The sequence below is a fragment of the Aquarana catesbeiana genome, linkage group LG04, assembly GCF_042186555.1.
Source record: "Aquarana catesbeiana isolate 2022-GZ linkage group LG04, ASM4218655v1, whole genome shotgun sequence".
NCBI classification, from domain to species: Eukaryota; Metazoa; Chordata; class Amphibia; order Anura; family Ranidae; genus Aquarana; species Aquarana catesbeiana.
Genome location: NC_133327.1, coordinates 353,903,448 through 353,923,086, shown reverse-complemented (window position 1 = coordinate 353,923,086; position 19,639 = coordinate 353,903,448). Strand labels below are relative to the sequence as shown.

At 44.9% G+C, this 19,639-nt stretch overlaps 1 protein-coding gene across 2 annotated transcripts in view; it reads left to right on the top strand.

The window, feature by feature from the left end:
- The window catches only part of ASCC3 (activating signal cointegrator 1 complex subunit 3), a 1,208,179-nt gene that overhangs the window by 423,933 nt on the left and 764,607 nt on the right, over positions 1–19,639 (top strand). The gene's annotated exons all lie outside the window — the stretch shown is intronic.

Genomic DNA, 19,639 nt, shown 5'->3' with positions numbered 1-19,639 from the left:
GTCCTGCCAGCGCACCGCTCCAGTGTGCGGGGCTTTCACACTGGAGACAAAGCAGTGGCACTTTCGGGTCAGTTTGCAGGTGCTATTATTAGCGCAATAGCGCCTGCAAACCGCCCCAGTGTGAAAGGGCCCTAAGTAATAAGTGATACAGAAAATTTCTTACATTTATTAAACAAAACAAACCTCCAATCAGTTCACTTGTATGTATAATTTAGATAACAAAAAAAAAACTATATCTTAAATATTAAATACACAAAAACGGGAAATCAAAACTTTTGGACGAAAAAAAATGGGCTAACTTTACTGCTTAGTTTTTTTTTTAATTCATTAGTGTATTTTTTTTTTTTTAAATTGCGTTTGAAAGACCGCTGCGCAAATACCTTGTGACATAAAATATTGCAACAACCGCTATTTTATTCCCTAGGGTCTCTGCTAAAAATATATATATATATATAATGTTTGGGGGTTCTAAGTGATTTTCTAGCAGAAAATACAGGATTTTTACTTGTAAGCAACAAGTGTCAGAAAAGATTTAGTCTTTAAATGGTTAAACTGAGAGCTTCTACACACGGAGTTCAGCTCATTGATAAAAGAACTGAAGAGATACAATGTATCTTCTTATCAGATAATTGGCAGGCTGCCCAGAGGAGGAGAGAAGAAAACTTTAGACAACTTGCATTGACTTCTATTACAGAAGTAATTTGCAAGACACGCTGAAGTTATAATCGGCCTTTTTTATCAGCACAATCGGCCGATGCTGATTAAGTAAAAAACGCCAAATATCGGCCGATATATCGGTCGACCTCTACTTGGGAACCTGTACTCCAAGAAGGCGGGACAATAAAAGCTGTGTTTCCGTCCAGAAAGGCACAATCTTGGGGCAGCTTTGGTAAATGTGATAGCGGGTCCCCTTGGCTCCCTGACAGCACCAACACCTATCTGAGCTAGAGGGATAGAGAGCGTGGAGCACATCTGGTGTCAGGTGCCAAAAATAGAAGATTTTATAAGCGTTCTCTTTGTAGAGCGTGCAGAAAGAGCTTTTTGCTGCCTGAGACCAGATTGTCTGCCATGTCGCCTCTGGGATTTCTTCTCCTAGTACTTTTTCCCAGTGAAGCATATATGCATGCTTACCCTGAGTGGGGATGGAGTAAGAGTTTAGGAGCCGGTATATGTCAGAAATCAAACCTCGGCGTGCAGATCCCTCCATCACCAGGCCCAGGGCAAAGACATCTGATGTGTGAGACCAGCAGGCATCCGGGGCTGAGGAAGGAGGTCAGGAGTGACTTTTCTGAGCCAAGTCTATGTGCACGGGATAGTCTGCACCAGAGCAACCTGAGATGGAACATAGGTCCCAAAAGCCGGACCGAGTCTACCTCAGTATTCGCATTCCAGAGCAAACTACTTGGGTGTGTGGGCGCGAGCCATATCTTCTCAATTTCTGTCCATTTGTTGTAAGACCGTTGGGGAAACCAGGAGGTCAAGTGCGCAGCTGAGTTGCTTGGTTGCTTGGTAGTATTTTATTAAGTCAGGAAATGCCAGCCCCCATCGGAACGAGACGCCATCAGGGACTGAGCGGGGTATTCTATGTCTCCTATAGTTCCAGACAAAGCGCACCTGTCCGCCTGGAGTCTTCTCAAGTCTGCATATGGGACTGGGATGGGCAGTGTCTGGAAGAGATAGAGGAGTTTGGGGAGAATGGTTATCTTCACAGAGGCCACCCTCCCCAGGAGAGATACATGGTGGACCTTCCATTTCTGTAGAAGGTTCCTTATGGAACGGAACGGGGGGGGGGGGGGGTTTGCCTGGTATAGAGTGTCATAAGACGGAGTAATCTAAACCTCCAGATATTTCAGGGCTGACGCCTTCCAGTGGTAGGGGAAGCACTGCTGCAGGTGTTGCACTTCTGTTGCTGCGATGTTAATTGGGAGAGCCTCCGATTTAGTCCTGTTTATTTTATACCAAGAGAGGGATTTATAGAGATCGAGTTCAGCGTGTAGGTTGGACAGTGAGATCCTAGGCTGGGTCAGGGTGAGTATGATATCGTCTGCGAAAAGTGCTAATTTAAACTCCCTCCCCCGCACCGGGACCCCTCGGATATCTGGATTTCTATGAATGGATGCCGCCAGGGGCTCAACACACAGCGCAAACAGTAACGGTGAGAGTGGGCACCTCTGGCGGGTCCCATTCGCTATCAGAAAGGTGGGGGACAGAGCGAAAGGAGTCTTAACCTGGGATGTGGGACTGGTGTATAAGTGATGGATGGCCCGTAGGAAGGGGCCCTGGAACCCCATGTGTCTCAACGTGGCGAACAGGAAAGGCCAGCCAAGGCAATCAAAGGCCTTTTCCGCATCTAGACTAAGAGCTTCCAGGCCGTCTCTGTTTGCCACATCTATTAGGTCGATGACCCGTCTTGTGTTGTCCCCCGCTTGACGGAGGGGGACAAAGCCCACCTGATCCTTATGTATTAAGGAGGGCAGTATCAGGTTTAGACATATCGAAAGGAGCTTGGTGAAGATTTTCAGGTCAGAGTTTAGTAGTGCTGTTGGCCTATAGCTAGCGCACAGAGATGGGTCCTTATTGGGTTTGGGGATCAATGTGAGAAACGACCTTTGCATGTCTGAGGGAATAGGGGTTAGCTGAAGAAAGGCGTTGAACAGTTTACACATATGTGGTAGGAGAATGGGGAGGAATGATTTGTAATATTCATAAGGGAGGCCATCTGGGCCAGGGGATCTATGCATAGGCAGGGTCTTGATGGTGGCCGTCAGTTCCTCAACCGTGATAGATGCAATAAGGGAAAGGAGGTCCGAGGCTGAAGTCTGGGGAATTCCACTGTGTTCCAGATACTGGTGCAGGTGATCGGTCAGGTCAAGGGATTGAGGGTCGTGTGTGATTTCAGGGTCGCTTTATAGAGCCATGTAGAACTCGTCAAAGGCTTGAGCTATGTCTTGAGGGTGAGAGAGAAGGCAGCCCGCCTGATTTTTAATTTGGTGGGGGTTGGTCGCGTGGGAGCGTTCGTACAGTTTGCGTGCTAACAGGGAGTGGGCCTTGTTTCCCTTGTCATATTAAAGTTGCTTCAGTCTGAGGAGTGCCTTCTCCACTTGGCCCATTGCAAGGTCTCGAAGTGTCATGCGCAAACAGACAATTTTTTTTAGAATAGGAACGGGGGGGTTTGTAGCCGGAGCTCCAGGGCCCTCCTAAGGTCTCTTCCTGCTTGCAATTTAGAGGCTTTTGCATCTTTTTTCATGGCCGAGGAGATCGCTATACAACGCCCCTGGAGGACCGCCTTGTGAGCTTCTCAGAGAGTGGAAGGGGAGACATCGAGGTTGTCATTCTCAAGGAAATAGAGTTTCAGTGTGGACTCTAGTTCTGTCTTGGAGGGGAGGTGTTGCAGACGGAAATTATTCTACTGCCAATGGCATGGTTTGCGATTAGGGGCGCCAGGGTCATAAGTACAGGAGCGTGGTCAGACAAGGAGATTGGGAGGATCTGGGCATCCCTGGTGACGCGGAGTGTGGCATTGTTGACAAAAAGGTAGTCAATGCGGGAGTGCATGTGGTAAGGGGCGGAATAGAACGTGCATTGCCTATCCCCGGGATGGAGGGCCCGCCAGGCATCAAATAGGGCATAGCGTCTAGTGATATGACGGAATAGTTTAGAGTCCCTAGAGGCACATGGCGATCTAGTACCACTGAATGGGATAAGTTGAAATCTCCACCAACAATCAAATATTCATTAGGTGTCCGGAATAGGCGAGCAAACACTTTTTAGTTAGAAAGTTAATCTGATGGGTATTGGCAAAAAAAGGGTGCATACAGTGATAGCCTGCGTTTGCCATTGACCTCTTAAGATAATGTAGTGTTCCTGCGGGTCAACAAAGGACTCAGAGCACGTGAAGGGGGAACCACTCTTGAAAAGGATAGCTACTCCGGCCCAATTGTGGGGGTTAAATGCCTGGTATACCTGAGGGTATTGTCTGGAAGCGAAGGCAAAGGAGTCCCCCTTGTTAAAGTGTGTTTCCTGAAGCAGGATAATGTCCGCCCCAGAATGCTTGAACTCCCTTAGCGCAAGATGTCTTTTCCTATTGGAGTTTAAGCTGTGGACATTGAGTGACATAATCTTAGCCATGGTGTTATGGGTATGTGCAAATTTAAAGGTACTTATCTGATCCAGCCACGGAGATGCCCTGGTGCTAAGGTGGGGAGGTCGCCACTTCCTAAAGTAGGTTCGGGTGGTTGCCAGGAACAGCGGCCGAGCCAGGGGAATAGGGGGTGAGAAGGCGGGAGCAGGAACAGAGGGAAAAGAGAGAGACATGTTAATTATACACATAGCAGACAAAATAAACAGTGCAATTAACCCCCAAAACTGGGCTCGTCAAGTTCCAATAAGTCCACCTGACCAGGGCCCAAAAGAAAGAACCAGGTCGGGGGGGGCATAGAGAACTGTAGTGATTGGTAACCAAAATCTACAGTAGCGTGACAAAGGAACTCTAGAAGGGTGAACGTATGGGGGGACTAGTGATCGGAAGGGTAACGACTCTCAAGTCTTCAGTAGGAAGCGCCCAATAAACAAAACAGATAATGGGGAGGAGGCCTAAGGGGATTGCAAATCAGGCTAATGGGTGGGTCAGGAGAGTCAGGTAAGTGGATGTACATGCCATAGCCATGGCTGTCAAGAAAGGAAAGTTGCAGCTGTCAGCCATGTTTAGGTTTAGCAGCTCTGTGGGGGGGAGTACTGGCCCCCGGGAGCGTTTGGCCGGGGGGACCTTCTGCCAAACCATGGGTGGTGGCCACCAAGTCCCATTCCTGAAGACAGGGGACGGGTATCTCCATGGTATCACAGAAAGCATCCAAGTCCTCAGGATAGCGTTGCACAGCTGACTGTCCTTGCCGGCGGGCTGTAAGGCTGAAAGGGAAACCCCAACAGTAAACTATTTTGTTTTCCTGCAGCGAGAGGAGGAGGGGTTGGAGGAGTCTGCATTTCTGCAAGGTGATCCAAGAGAGGTCCGGGTACAGCTGAATCTGTGCATTGCCAAAGACCACCATCCTGATACTGCGGGCTTTACTCATAATGTCCTCTTTCAAGGGGTAGGAGTGGACCCTGCAGATGACGAGGTCTAGAGGCCGGGCCCTTGAGTTGTAGGGCACGGTGTGCCCAATCCATCTCGATGGGTTTATTCGGGGGTTCGCCCTGGAGGTCATTGAATAAGGTTTGCAGGTGTTATGCAAATCTTCAGGGCCCTTCGATTCAGGCAGACCCCTGACACGGATGTGCCCCCTATTGTCCAGGTTCTCACGTGGCGCTGCATGTCTCTGAGCATTATGCGATGGTCAGCCCCTTGTAGTTGAGTGCGGTGCACTGCCAACTTGGTTTCTTGTATTTTGTCCTCTTTCGTTGATATGGCTTGGAAGTAAGCTTGCCAGGGGGGTTCTGCTGGAGGTGGGGGTCCGTCCCCAATTGGTGCTGTAAAAGGTGTGATGGAGAGGGCGGCTGTTGCAGGTGTAGGGAGGCCGTATTCTGGGCCTGCGCCCAGGGCTGCATCTGGGGGTCCCACAAGTCATTCCATGCCGGGGGCTTTGGTGGAGAGAGGGGCCTGTTTGTCTGCCCCTCCATAGGAGCCAAAGCCGGGGAGCTAGCTGCCTGGGCATAGGAAATTGTGTAGTCTGCCCCCCATTCATTAGATCTGGGGTCTCTGGGGTGAGACTGCCTCTGCGGTTTGGGGGGGGGGGGGCAGGGGCAGGGTGGTATGCCAGCTGAGGCGTGTGTCCTCCATGTTGCTCTGCCTGCAGGGGTCCTGGGGCCCGGGTATGTGCAGGATCTGGCAGAGGGGGGAAATCTTCTGAGTTCTCAGAAGGGGTTGGGGAGTCAGGGCCCCCTGCAAATAGGCCCGGATCCGAGGCCGTGCGCAGCAGACGTGGGAATGCCTCAGTGCACTGCGTGTATCTGGCTGCTGTGAGGCCTAGTGGGGAGTGCTGCAGCTCGTGCGGTGTCACCGTCTGAGAGGCATGGAGTGGGGGTAGACTCACTGCACCTGGTACCAGAGGTTGTAGCCCGGATGTTCTCCCTGTAAAGTCGGGTGGGCTCCGTGGATGGGTTGGAGACTGGGAGCTCGGCGGAGGCGGAGACCGCATGGAGGAGGTGGAGGCAGCCGGCACCATCTTGTCCGCCCTGCCGAGTAGCATGAGAGGCGGCGAAAAGTACTCTCTGAAGGTCGCAGAGGAGCCGGGAGGAGGCTGGGACGATCCTCGGGCTTTGGAGGAGAGGGTTCTCCTGGCGCCACCCATAAACGAGCGGAAGAAATCCCCCTAAAAGGCTGCGGAGCTGTGGGCTAAAAGAGCGCTAAGAGCTCAGGCTTCCATACAGGGCAGCTTCCGGTCACGCCCCCACTTGGTAGTTTTTTAATGCAAAAATAACCTATTTCTTAAAACATAAATTGCGGAATTCAATAATGCATTATTAACACTTTTGCTTCCTTTAAAACTACCTGCCCTTAATTCAAGCAAGCATTTGTGTCAGTTTTGGTAACATTACCGACACGTGTGCCAAGGTTTGGTAGTTATAACTACTGCCACAAGAACCTTTCGCTATAGCAGTGACAGATTCTTTACTAATTGACCCCAGGCCAATACTGTCATACGTGTAAAAAATTTTTTTTTTTTTTTTTATACTAGAAAATGACTTGGAACCCCCAAACATTATATACATTTTTAAGCAGAGGCCCTAGAAAAAAAAAATGTGGGTGTTGCAATTTTCTGTCACACAATATTTTTTGAAATGTTTTTTAGAGACAAACATTTGTTTTATTGTTTAAAACAATGAAATAAAAATAAAAGGATACCCTCACATCAAACTTCAAAAGCGTGGTATTGATAAAAGATACAACGATATTGTGTGTATCAAATTGTTGAGAGTAGTAATTTTGGTTGCAGAAAAATACGATCGTATATGGAGAACAAAATAGGAAAGGTTCTAGGTAGTATAAAAAGAAAGTGAAGAAAGAGCAAGAAAAAAGGGGAAAGAATAAAACAGGCCTTGGAAAGCTTAGGAAGAAGGAACAAAGGAAAACTTGAGCGTGTTCCCTGAACCGAGCTATGGGGGGGGTGATCATGGTATAGTTCAAGACTCATCACCATTTAATAACATGTCTTTCAGGGTATCAGAAGTGGAGAATTCAAGCCAGATATATCATAAATGTAACGAACATCTCTTCCATACGCATGATATTATTTACTGTGGAAACTTATAAGGATAACATAGGGGTAATATCTGTTTTCCAAAGCAAAGGGATTTATTGTCTTGCAGCTGACAAAAAAAAATAAAAAAAGGTTTTTAAAGAAAATACACTTTTTTGTTTTCCTGCTACACTTTTTTTGTTTTACTGCTACAGGGTGGCTCTCCTGTGCAGTATCACGTATATATGTGATTCTGCACTTCAGCCTGCAGGGGGCACGCGTGCGCACTGCCGGAGGACCGCTTCTGCTATGAATATTCACACCAGAAGCTGATCTGCGGGTGCCGGGTACTTGATGTCCTCCGACACCTACCGATCATTGGTGATACACACAGAGGATCTACCTATGTAAACAAGGCAGATTTCAGTTCTGAGAGGGGGAAGGGGTGGATTCTGTGTTCCTGCAAAGCAGGGACTAGAATCCGTCTCTTCCCTTAATGAAAGCAGCACATACAATAGACAAAAACACTGTCTGGGCACACAGTTAACCCTTTGATCACCCTAGATGTTTAACCCCTTCCCAGAAAGTGTCATTAGTACAGTGACAGTGCATATTTTTAGCACTGATCGCTGTATTAGTGTCACTGGTACCTGCAAAGTGTTAGTCAGTGTCCGATTGTCCACCGAAATCTCGCAGTCCTGCTATAGTATGAAAAAAAATATATATATCGTATATATATCTCATATTTTTGTAGACGCTATAACGTTCACGTAAACCAATCAATATACTTTTATTGGGATTTGTTTTACCAAAAACATGTAGCAGAATGCATATTGGCCTAAATTTATGAAGAGATTTGACTTTTTACATTTTTAAATTTTTCTAAATTGTCGGTCTTTTTTGTTTATAGCGCAAAAAATAAAAAAGGCAGTGGGGATCAAATACCACCAAAAGAAAGCTCTATTTGTGGGTTTTTCCCACAAATGTAGCTTACTCTTGGTGGTATTTGATCACCTCTGCGGGTTTTATTTTTTGAGCTATAAACAAAAGAAGAGCGACAATTTTGAAAAAAACACAATATCTTTTACTTTTTGCTATAATAAATATCCCACATTTAAAAAAAAAAAAAAAAATTTTTTTCTTTAGTTTAGGCCAATATGTATTCTTCTTCATATTTTTGGTAAAAAAAAATATTGCAATAAACGTATATTGATTGGTTTGCGCAAAAGTTATAGTGTCTACAAAATGGGGGATAGGCAATCTGCGATTTTTTTTTTTTTTTTTTCGGGACTGCAATATTGCAGCTGACAAATTGGACACTTTTGACACATTTTTGGGACCATTGACAATTACAAGGAGAAGCGACGTAAGATAACATCGATTTGCCCAGCCGAGCCAACCTGCCACAGTAAAACTGCGGCAGCTGTCCGGAAGTGGTTAAAGTAACGCAATCCCATATCTCAAAAAATGGCCTAGTCATGAAGGGGGGTAAATCTTCCAGAAGTCAAGTGGTTAATGAGCTTTATTGCACAAAAAACACAATATATTACCCAGTTGTTTAGTTCGATGAAAAAGATGATGTTACCCCAATTAAATAGATAACTAACATGTCACGCTTTAAAAATGCAAATGCCCGTGGAATGGCGTCAAAGTGCAGTACTCAAAAAACTCCATAGGCGACAATTTAAAAGCCAGGTTACCAGTTTAGAGTTACTAAGGAGATCTGATGCTAGAATTATTACTCTCACTATAACGTTCGCAGAGATACCTCACATGTGTGGTGTGAACACTGTTTACATAAGTATGTGGGACCTACTTATGTGTTTGCCTTTGCGTGCAAGCACTGGGGGCAGGGGGGGATTCGGGTGATATTGCTTGCATTTTTCAACAGTCCCGTTCTGGCTTGTGTCATGACAGAGATCACCGCTCCCTGTCATCGGGAGTGGTAATCGCTGTCATGTGACTTGAAGCCCACCCCCCCACAGTTAAAATAACTCCCTAGGACACACTTAACCCCTTCATCACCCCCTAGTGGTTAACCCCTTCACTGCCAGTGTCATTTACACAGTAATCAGTGCATTTTTATAGCACTGATCACTGTATAAATGACAATGGTCCCAAAATAGTGTCAAAAGTGTCCGATGTGTCTGCCATAATGCCGCAGTCTCGATAAAAATTGCAGATCGCCTCCATTACTAATAAAAAAAATAAATAAAAATGCCATAAAACGATCCCCTATTTTTTAGATGCTATAACTTTTGCGCAAACCAATCAATTTACACTTATTGCTTTTTTTTTTTTTTTTTACCAAAAATATGTAGACAAATACATATCGGCCTAAACCGAGGGAAAAAAAGTGAAAATTTCCAAATTGGGCCCAAAGTGTCAATATTTTGTGTGGTCACCATTATTTTCCAGCACTGCCTTCCCTCTTAGGCATGGAGTTCACCAGAGCTTCGCAGGTTGCCACTGGAGTCCACGTGCACTCCTCCATGACGACATCACGGAGCTGCTTGCACTCCTCCACCTTCCGTTTGAGGATGCCCCACAGATGCTCAATAGGGTTTAGCTCTGGAGACATGCTTGACCTTTACCCTCAGCTACTTTGGCAAGGCAGTGGTTGTCTTGGAGGTGTGTTTGGTGCCATTATCATGTTGGACTACTGCCCTGTGGCCTAGTCTCCGATGGGAGGGGATCATGCTCTGTTTCAGTATGTCGCAGTACATGTTGGCATTCATAAATGGGAGAAGCTGCGCTAATTTTAAGGTTTAAATTACTGACAAATGCTTGTTAGTAAAAACATAGTCTTAGATTGTGATGAAATATCAGTCCAGATCTATTCCAAAGCGGACACCAAAGTGAAATTGATCAACAAAATGTGCCACCACCATAAGAAAAACTCGCTTACCAGATGGCAAGCAAAACCGGCAGATGGCTAAAGCCCAGCCAAGGCCTTTGCTTGTATAGAAGATCATTTTTTCAGGAGCAGTGATTTTAATAATGCTTAAAGTGAAACAATAAAAGTGTAATATTCCTTTAAATTTTGTACCTGGGGGGTGTCTATAGTATGCCTGTAAAGGGGCGCATGTTTCCCATGTTTAGAACAGTCTGACAGCAAAATGACATTTCAAAGGAAAAAAAGTTATTTAAAACTACTCACGGCTATTAATGAATTGCCGGTCCGACAATACACATAAAAGTTCATTGATAAAAGCGGCATGGGAATTCCCCACAGGGGTACCCCGAACCAAAAAAAAAAAAAATGACGTTGGGGTCCCCCTAAATTCCATACCAGGCCCTTCAGGTCTGGTATGGATTTTAAGGGGAACCCCGCGCCAAAATTGTTTTAAAAAATGGCGTGGGGTCCCCCCAAAAATCCATACCAGACCCTTATCCGAGCACACAACCTGGCAGGCCGCAGGAATAAAGGGGGGGACGAGAGAGCGCCCCCCCTCCTGAACCGTACCAGGGCACGTGCCCTCAACATTGGGAGGGTGCTTTGGGGGTAGCCCCCCAAAACACCTTGTCCCCATGTTGATGGGGACAAGGGCCCCATCCCCACAATCCTTGCCCGGTGGTTGTGGGGGTCTGCGGGCGGGGGGCTTATCGGAATCTGAAAGCCCCCTTTAACAAGGGGACCCCCAGATCCCGGCCGTCCCCCCTGTGTGAAATGGTAAGGGGGTACAAAAGTACCCCTACCATTTCACAAAAAAGTGTTAAAAATGACAAGAGACAGTTTATGACAATTCCTTTATTTAAATGCTTCTTCTTTCTTCTATCTTCTATCCTCTATCTTCTATCTTCCTTCGGTTTCTTCCTCCATCTTCTTCTTCTTCTGGTTCTTCTGGTTCTTCCTCCGGTGTTCTCGTCCGGCATCTTCCTCTGTGGCGCCGGCATCTTCTTCCCTTCGTCTTCTCGGGCCGCTCTGCATCCAGCATGGTGGGAGGCTCCCGCTGTGTGACGCTTCTCTTCTGACGGTTCCTAAATAACGGAGGGTGGGACCACCTGGTGACCCCGCCCCCCTCTGACGCACGGTGACTTCCCTGTCTGCCCCCCTCTGACATTATGGGGAATGCCACAGGGAAGTCCCCGTCAGGTCCCTGTGTGTCAGAGGGGGCGGGGTCACCAGGTGGCCCCGCCCTCCGTTATTTAAGAACCGTCAGAAGAGGAGAAGCGTCACACAGTGGGAGCCTCCCATCATGCTGGATGCGGAGCAGCCCAGAAGACGAAGGGAAAAACACGCCGGCGCCGCGGAGGAAGATGCAGGACGAGAACACTGGAGGAAGAACCAGAAGAAGAAGAAGATGGAGGAAGTAACTGAAGGAAGATAGAAGAAAGAAGAAGCATTTAAAAAAAGGAATTGTCAAAAACTGTCTCTTGTCATTTTTAAAATTTTTGACACTTTCTTTGTGAAATGGTAGGGGTACTTTTGTACCCCCTTACCATTTCACACAGGGGGGAGGGCCGGGATCTGGGGGTCCCCTTGTAAAAAGGGGGCTTCCAGATTCCGGTAAGCCCCCCGCCCGCAAACCCCCACAACCACCGGGCAAGGGTTGTGGTAATGAGGCCCTTGTCCCCATCAACATGGGGACAAGGTGTTTTGGGGGGCTACCCCAAAGCACCCTTCCAATGTTGAGGGCATGTGGCCTGGTATGGTTCGGGGGGGGCGCTCTCTCGTCCCCCCCTCTTTGCCTGCGGCCTGCCAGGTTGCATGCTCGGATAAGGGTCTGGTATGGATTTTTGGGGAGACCCCACGCCATTTTTAAAAAAAGTTTTGGCTGGGGTTCCCCTTAATATCCATACCAGACCTGAAGGGCCTGGTGTGTAATTTAGGGGAACCCCCCCCCCCACGTCATTTTTTTTTAAATTTTGGTTCGGGGTTCCCCCGTGGAGAACTCCCATGCAGTTTTTATCAATGAACTTTTATGTGTATTGTCGGACCGGCAATTAATAGCCGCAAGTAGTTTTAAATAACTTTTTTTCCTTTGAAATGTCATTTTGCTGTCAGACTGTTTTAAACAAGGGAAACATGCGCCCCTTTACAGGCATACTATAGACACCCCCCTGGTACAAAATTTAAAGGAATATTACACTTTTATTGTTTCACTTAAAGCATTATTAAAATCACTGCTCCTGAAAAAACGGACGTTTTTAAAACTTTTTTTTGCATTGATTCATGTCCCCTGGGGCAGGACCCAGGTCCCCAAACTCTTTTTATGACAATAACTTGCATATAAGCCTTTAAAATTAGCACTTTTGATTATTCATGTTCGTGTCCCATAGACTTTAACGGTGTTTACGTGTTCAAACAAATTTTTTGCCTGTTTGCATGTTCTGGTGCGAACCGAACAGGGGGGTGTTTGGCTCATCCCTAGTGGCCACATTCACAAACAGTACTGTCTTCCTCTAATATTGCTTGAAGGGGGTGAACTGGCTTCCATCTAGTGTGAGGCCACCATTGTCATAGATGGTTCCAGGCTCTCCATGCAGTACATAGTTTACTGCTGGTCCTGGATCGTACGGTGCCAGCAGTGTTTGGAGAACTTATGCAGCCATCCATTTAAAGCTTACCTAAGAACTTCTATACAAGCAAAGGCCTTGGATATAAAAGATATAATAAAATATTTACAAAAATGTGAGGGGTGTACTCACTTTTGTGAGATACTGTGTGCTTATTATTTAGTCTCATTTTAAATGTTATTTTGGGCAACATAATATTTAAAACAAAAAGCTATAGTCCTTTATCTGAATCATAGTGAATAATTGGATAGATAAGTCTCAGTCAGGCAATGTCACACTGAAAATATAAAGAAAAAAAAATGATATCAATTATATTGGATTCAGAGTGCAATTGAATGTGATTACAACCCCCCCTCCCCCTTATTTTATTTCATGAAGTATTATTTTCTATATCCCACCTTCCTTGCTGTCACATACATATTGCAAGGCTCATTAGTCTTCATATTATTACACATGCTACTTCAAAACCAATCTTGCTTCCTGTTTTCTATGTCAGCAGTTTCCTCTGTAAATTTAAGTATGGTTTTGCAGTGACAAGCTTTTTGTGTTAAGGGTTAAAATAACCTCCTCATCTGTGTTTCTGTAAAAAGAGATGCCTGCTAACCATAGGGAGTGGTTTCAAGTTTATACACAAAAGGATAGTTTGCCATATGGCACTTATTGCAATGTGCATATTTTAACCTTCATTAATTGTATCAAGTATCTGTCTATAAAAACTACCATTGCTTCTCTTTAATTATCCTTACAGATTGCAGTTTGGCTGCACATTTGAATTAAAATGAATAGCTTGCTAAAGACATGCAGTTGTATGCTTAATTGTATCTCTAAAAGTTGACCTTGCTTTTTATGCAAAGAAATAAAAGCTTGACCATTCTTTCTGGTGTGAGTTGTAGTACAGTGGTCATCAACCTTGTCCTTGGGGGCCCACTAACACCTGTGAAGTATTTCAGTTATCTTGCAAACCTGGCCTGTTAGTGGGCCCTGAGGACAGGAGTTGATGACCACTGTAATAGTAGACACAACACATGTTTATTAGCCCTTTCTCATTGCTCTGTTGAAAAAATGCAATAATGAAATGCAATAAAGAAATGCAACATGCATCTGGACTCCTGACTCATGCACCTGTGCAACTTCTGACTCAAAACAATGCACCAAAATGCACCTCTTTTTGATGATTATTGGTGTGTTTTCTAGAAAAATTACAGGGAGATGCTTTTTTGGTGCACTTTTGAAAAGCGCACCAAACATGCAGCATGCAGGACTTTAAAAACACACAGCACCCGAAGCACACTGATGTGAAGAGTTCCACAAGATTTAAAGGGACACATTTTTCATGCATTTTAGATTTTTTTTTTAACCCCAAAAACACATAAAAAATGGATAATTGTGAAAGGGCCCTTATTCAGTGACTAATATGTATAAACTGAAATAGGCAGCCTTTTCATTAGTAATAAAGGGCTGTTTTAAGAGCATGCTTTATGAATAACTTTGCCATTAAAAATAAACAATGGTGTGTGTGTATATATATATATATATATATATATATATATAGCATTAAGATAAAAAAAAACACCTTCTGCGCTTAGAACTACTTAAACCACTTCAATACAGGGCACTTATACACCTATGGGCATTGATTGGCAGCTGCCTGGGCACAGATTAGCATTTCACTGGGGGTGATTGGACACGGCTGATCACGTGGTAAAGAGTCTCCGTCAGAGACTCTTTACCTAGATCGGAGTTGCGGTGTGTCAGATTGACACGCCGCAACAACGATCGCTTAATATCCTGAGGACGTCATATGACGCCCAGTCAGGATATTGAAACTACTTTGCTGCCGTCATTCTGCTATATGGCGGGCGGCAAGTCGTTAAAGAGGAAGTAAACTCTGACGGTTTTTACTTCCTCTCTATTTCCCTGCAAAGTAAAAGCATAATGGGCTAGTATGCATCACATACTAGCCCATTATGTGGCAGTTACCTGCAAACGAAGCCTGCAATGTCCACGCTGGTGGAAGCATCCATCTTCACCCCTCTTCCTTCCGGGGCTGCAGACTCTGGCTCTGTGTACCCCTCAACCCCCGTGTAACCATTTAACCCCACCCAGGGAGTGAGGCTCCAGTTTTGTGCTAGTGTTTTTAGGGGATGGAACCCTTCTCCTGGAGTAATATATACTGTGTATATACACTGCTCAAAAAAAAAATTAAGGAACACTTTTCAATTAGAGTTTAGCAGTCAATTAAACTCCTGGGATATTGATCTGGTCAGTTAAGTAGCAGAGATGGTTGTTAATTAGTGTCAGCTGCTTTGGTGTTAATGAAATTTACAACAGGTGCACTAGATGGGCAACAGTGAGACAGCCTCCAAAACAGGAATGGTTTTACAGGTGGAGACCACTGACATTTTTATTCCCTACTCATCTTCTCTGACTATTTTTGCCTAGTTTTGCATTTGGCTAGGGTCAGTGTTACTACTGGTAGCATGAGGTGATACCTGGACCCTATAGGCACAGGCAGCCCAGCGCCTCCAGGATGGCACGTTAATACGTACCATTGCCAGAAGGTTAGCTGTGTCTTGCAGCACAGTCTCAAGAGCATGGAGGAGATTCCAGGAGACAGGCAGTTACTCTAGGAGACCTGGACAGGACTGTATAAGGTCCTTAACTCATCAACAGGACCGGTATCTGCTCCTTTGTGCAATGAGGAGCAGGATGGGCACTGCCAGAGCCTTACAAAATGACCTCCAGCAGGCCACTGGTGGGAATGTCTGTGACCAAACAATCAGAAACAGACTTAATGAGGGTGGCCTGAGGCAGCCAAACATCCTCTATGTTGGCCCTGTGCTCACTGCCTGGCACCGCGTGGAGCTCGATTGGCATTTGCCTTTGAATACCAGAATTGTCAGGGCCGCCACTGGTGCCCTGTGCTTTTCATAGATAAGAGCCAGTTCACCCTGAGCATGTGAGAAACGTAAAAGGGTCTGGAGAAGCCATAGGAAACGTTATGCTGCCTGTTACATCGTTCAGCATGACCAGTTTTATGGTGGGTCAGTGATGGTCTGGGGAGGCATACCCATGGAGGGACGCACAGACCTCTACAGGCTTAGCAATGGCACTCTCGCTGCCATTAGGTATTGGGATGAACTTTGGATCCATTGTCAGTCCCTACGCTGGTGCAGTGGGTCCTGAGTTCCTCCTGGTGCACGACAATGCCCGACCTCATGTGGCGAGAGTATGCAGCCAGTTTCTGGAGGATGAAGGAATTGATACCGTTGAATGGCCCTGACGCTTGCCTGACCTAAATCCAATATCACACCTCTGGGAAATTATGTTTCGGTCCATCCGATGCCACCAGGTTGCACCTCAGTCTTTTCACAAGCTCGATGTCCAGGTCCAGATCTGGGAGAAAATACCCCAGGCCACCATCCGTCGTCTCATTAGGAGCACCCCCCAACATTGTCAGGCATGCATACAAGCACGTGGGGGCCATACAAACTACTGAGTACCATTTTGAGTTACTGCAATGATATTCAGCAAAACCGATTAGCCTGCTGCATAATTTTTTCACTTTGATTTTCTGGGTGTCTTTGAGTTCAGCCCTCAGTAGGATAATAATTTTCATTTCCTTCAAACAAGGTGGCATCCTTTCGTTCCTAACACATCACCCAGTCCATATCAGTATAGATATCCAGCATTATATGTTTCCCCATTAAGATCTGATGTGTTTTCAAAGTGTTCCTTTAATTTTTTTTTGAGCAGTGTATATGTATGTATACAGTGCCTTGAAAAAGTGTTCATACCCCTTAAAATTTTCCACAATTTGTCATGTTACAGCCAAAAAAGTAAATGTATTTTATTGGGATTTTATGTGATAGACCAACACAAAGTGGCACATAATTGTGAAGTGGAAGGAAAATAATAAATGGTTTTCAGTTTTTTTTTCAAATATCTGAAAAGTGTGGTGTGCATTTGTATTCAGCCCCTTTAACTCTGATACCCTCAACTAAAAGCTAGTGTAACCAATTGCCTTCAGAAGTTTCCTAATTAGTAAATAGAGTCCACCTGTGTGTAATTTAACCTCAGTATAAAAACAGCTGTTCTGTGAATCCCTCAGAGATTTGTTAGAGAACCTTAGTGAACAAGCAGCATCATGAAGGCCAAGGAACACACCAGACAGGTCAGGGATAGACTTGTGGAGAAGTTTAAAGTAGGATTAGGGTCCATGGTAACTCTGAAGGAGCTTCAGAGATCCACAGCTCAGGTGGGAGAATCTGTACACAGGACAACTATTAGTCGTGCACTCCACAAATCTGGCCTTTATGGAAGAGTGTCAACAAGAAAGCCACAAGAAGTCCAGTTTGCGAGAAGTCATGTGGGGGACACAGCAATCATGTAAAAAAGGTGTTCTGGTCAGATGAGACCAAAATTGAAAGCAAAACGCTATATGTGGCGGAAAACTAACACTGCACATCACCCTGAACACACCATCCCCACCGTAAAACGTAGTGGTTACAGCATCATGTTCTGGGGATGCTTTTCTTCAGCAGGGACAGGGAAGCTGGTCAGAGTTGATGAGAAGATGGATAGAGCCAAATACAGGGCTATTTTAGAAGAATATCTGTCTGCAAAAGACTTGTACTGCTGGAAGGCAAATCTCCGCCCCAGTCTCAACGACCCTAAACACCCAGCCAGAGCTACAATGGAATGGTTTTGATCTAAGCATATTGTGTTAGAATGGCCCAGTCAAAGTCCAGATCTAAATCCAATTGAGAATTTGTGGCAAGACTTGAAAATTGCTGTTTACAGACGCTAATCCAATCTGACAGAGCTTGAGGTATTTTGCAAAGAAGAATGGGCACACATGTCACTCTCTAGATGTGCGAAGCTGGTAGAGACATATCCAAAAAGACTTGCAGTGATAATTGCAGCGAAAGGTGGTTCTACTCCTGAAGCTTCCTGATGACGCATACTATGATGCAAAACACGTAGAGGCTGCTGGGAGATATTCTGTCACGTGATTACACTACGTCTGGTTTTGAAGAGAACGAGGGGTGAAGTGCAAGCCGAGTGCGGACGAAGCTCATACCGCACATCGGTAACCACGACATTACTACACCCATCCTTAACCGCTGGAATAGCTTAGTGCCGGCTCGAGGGCACTTTTAAATGTGAGTTTGAATTTACTTCTTTTTATTTGGCTAAATAAACAGCTTTTTAAACATATTGCGCAATGATCGCTGTTTATATATTTCCCATGAGGACAATTAAGGCTCATATGTAGCACACTGGGGACAACATATATACAATCCAGGTGGAGTGGTTATCCCTATTAATGAACCGAAGGCACATTGTTCATTAATATCTGGTGAGTGGCCAATTCATATGGTGGTGGTTTGTCACGGAAGTGGTGATCATGTCACGATAAATCACGGATAACAAATGTTGTACATCTAAAGAAAGGTCGCACAACTACTTCTGAAGTCATTACACACTGCACTTTGCACATGGACTTTGGACACTATTTTTTGTGGTAAATTTTCTGTGATATACATTTTTTTGGATTTTTTATTTTTTTTAATTTTTTTCACAAAAAAGGTTTTATTGAAAGAGAGCACATTTACATGTACAAACAGTTAAACAGGTTTTGAAAAATGCATCCATGACATTTTATATATTGGTAATACAGAAAGTGTTAATGCAATTTAAGTCATGGGAAACGAAAATACATGGTAGGTTAAGTGAAGTGCATAAAAGAAGAACCAGCTGACCATATTACTACGAGACATTTTCTGTATACAAGTATTGTAATCAAAAATCCTTCGTGTGGGCCAATATCACCAGGTCCAGTCACGAAGTAAAGAAGAGCATTAGACTTGTGTGGAACTAAATCAGAAAGACCTGTCTCTATTAGCTCTTAAAACATGTTGTGTTAATTGTCTTAGTCAGATGTTGTAGGGAGGGTATGTATAGGTATGGATAAAAGGGGTATAGATCTTAAATGGAGTGGAGATATTGGAGGGATATAGAAGGGGGGGGGGTAGGTGTAAGAAGAAACAGCGGGGAGAGAGGGATGAGAAAGGAGAAAAAGAAGAAGGAGATATGGAGCATTGAGGTAAAAAGTCACACCGCCCCACCAAAAAGAGCGACCGGATCATTCCCTGTTGCTCGGGAGGGGGGAAAATATTATATTGGAAAGTAAGACTTGTAGCAGTCAGTGCTTATGAGATATGTGAGATATAGATCAATTCCTCCATCTCCTCTATCTTAGCAATCTTCATCAGCCATTCCCTAATAGTCGGGGGATTGGTTGAACGCCAGTTTACAGGTATGCATAATCTGGCCGCATTTACCATATGCATGGCCAGTGATTTGTGGTAGGATCTTTTAGGTAAGGTTGTATGGTGGAGGAGATATTGTGCTGGATTAAAATCCAGGGTGTAAGTAGTGACCCGTTGTATTATGTCATGAACCTCCTTCCAGAATGACTGAAGTATTGGGCATTCCCACCAAATGTGGATCATAGAACCTTCCTCTTTATTACACCTCCAGCACGTGTTTGGGATTGAGGGTGAGAATTTATGTAGGTGAGTCAGTGTTCTGTACCATTTTGTGAGTATTTTATAGCCGTTTTCTTGTATAGCTACATTTAATGAGCCTTTGTGTGCATGTACATGAATGGTTTCCCAGTCCTCATCAGTGAGGGCTATGCGCAACTCTTTACCCCAGGATAAACGTAGGGTTTCTGTTTGTGAGTGGTGAGGTATTCCCTGGAGAAGAGAGTAGATGATAGATATTAGGTGTCTTTGTGGTGTGTTCTGGGAACATAAGGTTTCAAATGGTGTTAATTGTCTTGACCATATATCATTGGAGTCTGAATAGGTGAAAAAGTGTCTCAGCTGTCTATATGTCCAGAAAGGAAAATCCTTTGTGTGGGATGTAGATCTGAGATT